This window comes from Phaseolus vulgaris, chromosome 9, assembly GCF_051622355.1.
Source record: "Phaseolus vulgaris cultivar YP4 chromosome 9, ASM5162235v1, whole genome shotgun sequence".
NCBI lineage: Eukaryota > Viridiplantae > Streptophyta > Magnoliopsida > Fabales > Fabaceae > Phaseolus > Phaseolus vulgaris.
Window position 1 is genome coordinate 4,300,972 of NC_143506.1, and position 3,133 is coordinate 4,304,104.

At 35.0% G+C, this 3,133-nt stretch overlaps 1 pseudogene; it reads right to left on the reverse strand.

Moving 5' to 3' along the window:
* Nucleotides 1–999: 999 nt before the first annotated feature.
* Nucleotides 1,000–2,079, reverse strand: LOC150025119 (uncharacterized; annotated as a pseudogene).
* Between the last annotated feature and the right edge of the window lie 1,054 nt (nt 2,080–3,133).

The following is a 3,133-nucleotide window of genomic DNA, read 5'->3' on the forward strand; positions in this document are numbered from 1 at the left end:
CCTATTTCATATTTTAGTTAGTTATAATTTAAAATTAAAGTATAATTATATTATTTAACATTTTATTAATTAAGAATTATTTTTTATTTAAGTTAATTTATTTACATAATTTTAATATTATAAATGATTTTATAAATTATGTTATGTTATATATATACAAATATATATAAAATTAATTTTAATAATAATTTTCATTATTATGAATAGCAAAATAAATATATTTTAAAAAGAAAATAGAAATTTAGAATATAACATGAATATTAAGTAGGTGTCAAAATATATAATATAAAGTTATTACATGAAGAACATAATAATGTTAATTAGAAAAAGAAAAGACATTCCCAGTAATAACATTTGAATCCTTCTTGTGGAGACCTTCAAACGGTTTTCTAGAAGACATATCTTATTCCGTTGTATGATAATAATTTAATCTTTTTCATCGGCTACGTCTTCAATGCACCATTTGAAAAAATTACAGCCTAGAACCATGCCACTTCTAATCTGTTTTGAAGAAAACAATAAAATTGAACAATGAATAAGTTTAAAATAACATTCTTAAGTTTGTTTGAAACCTAATTGAATAAATTTTACCTTGTAGTTGGGACAACCCCAAAAATTTTTTCCAACATTTTTTTGTGTTGTCGCTATTCTCAAAACAGCAAATTGTCCACAATGACAAATAGGATCAACGAAGGCACTTGTGCTCCAGTAGCATGGGTAAAAGTACCACGTTTTTGCACACTACAACTAGTACAACTAGATGACGACGTGTTGTGATACGCAGACATTAATGACACTTAACCAATGTTGTCGAAGTAATAAGATGGTAAAAAAGTTGCATTAAAAACAATATGATTATGTAAATAAGTAGCATGAAAAGTAGCATAAAACCTTAACAATAACAATGTCAACGTCAAAAGTAACAAACACAATTCATCAATGTTCAACATGAAACTTAGAAATAAAAATAACAATGACAATAACATAATAATAACACACTCAATGGCCTTGATGACGTCTAATGTCAGCCAGAGTAACCTCCATTCTGTCCATTCGGGTATTCATGTTTTGTATGCCGGACAAAATTTGATTTAACAATTCCCTTTGAGTGGGGTTTTCCTCCTCAGGTTGACCACCTTCAACATCTTGTGCTGGCAATTCATCCTCTTCATCATCTTCTTCGTTTGCATGTTGGGGTCTACCAAGTTGCCATATGCCATTGACCTGGAATATATTTAATTTTGTCATACTTTTTTTGCCAAAGTAATGATTCCAGCCTAGCATTATTGCTTGTTCATTGGACAAGTCAAAGCCATACACCTGCAAGATCCTCGTTATCAAATTTGCATATGGGAGAGGCATCTTGTTATCCAGGCATTTGATGATGTGTTGCATTATGTAATGAGGCCAATTAATGCGTACATTATTATTGATTAACCACATCATGAAAATATCTTCATTCAGCAGTTGTGCATAGTTGCTTCCTCGAGGGCACAAGATATGCACCCATGTGTAATGCAACAGTCGGTCATTCATTTTCAGACTACCGACATTTTTCAGATTTTGACCTTCAACATCTTCACGAATCATGGACGATAATGCTAGACCTCGATCAAAATTCAGTTCCTCAGGTATCGTCCCAGGGGTTAACTTAAGACCGTCATACTGTAGATGAGCAATGGTCATCCAATCTATTTATTTAATGTGTATCATTTTTCCGCAAGTCTCAATGGCAAGGTGACCAGCAGGTGTGAATTTTGCATTTGTATAAAATACTCTTACCAAATCCTCATAATACGGAAGATTAATTCCAAGGAAAGGTTGTAAACCTTGCCAATTCAGAAGATTTTGGAATTCAAATCCTGGACCAGCAAAAAATGGAGTATGCATCACTTTTGGTGGTAATACTGCTCTTGCGTGAAAGTTCTTTTCAAAAACCACCATTTGACGCCTGGTACTGAAGTATCTTGAATAATCAAGAACTTCTGAAATCCTCGTTGGTGGAGGAGGAACGTCAACATCTTCTGCTGGAGATTTACCCTTACGGGTTCTGTTACGTTTGTGGGATGATGATGCCATCTATAATGCAATTACTACAATAAATAACTAAACAGAAGTTAACATAATATCATAAAGCAATAATGCAAGTTCAAAAACCAAAATATTAAATTGCTAATGAAAGTAGAAGTTCACAAAGCAAAATATTACATGTCCAATAACTAACACAGACAGTCAAATATTACATGCCCAATAACTAAGAAAGACAGTCAAATATTACATGTCCAGCTACTAACAAAGACAGTCGAATATTAGATTAATAATAATTAAAGGTAACCCCCACGCAGAGATATGAAATCAATTCCTAGTCATAAATCCAAACAATTTTGTCATTCGACGCTCATATGGCATCCAAATAGTTGCTTAACTCTTCCGGGATGGTCACATAAAAACTCATAGCATTGATCCATGAGTTGTTCATCTTGAATGTTTAGCTCCACGAGCATTGCCCAAATATCAGACTCTGAGTACTGGTATGGGGCATGGCGTCGATGGTGGTTTACATGCTCAGCATATAGATCGTTTCTTCGTCTAATTTCGGTAGCTATATCTTGAGCTGCCGTTGCCTGTGCACGAGCAATATTAACCAACTGAGAGGCATTTTCATTTCCATCCTTCATTGATGACACGCATTGTTGAAGATTAGTATTCAACATTGCAAATTGTTCATCAATGTCGTACATAGTGGGGCCTTTTCTCTTTGATCCTCGGGATGAGGATGTGCCCGCAGAGCCAGCAAACGGCATAGAAGGAGTATTTGATGGTGTGTCTGAAGGAGTGTCACTAGATTAGAATTGAGCAGCAGGTGATCGTGGGACGTAGTCATCTGCCTCCTCAAAGTTCGGTTGTTCGGGGATATAATCCATATTATTCTCCCCAAGGTTGACACTGAAATTGGTCATGTCAGGAGGTGAATTCATGTCACGGGCTGTCCTCACCCGACTTCCCGTGGCTCTATCATTAGACCACAACTCCTCCATGAGGTCATAATGGCGAATGGGATTGAAACGCCATTTTGCCGCAGATGGTTTGGCCTACATACATTTCACATATTAGTATATCATTCGAAATGTGA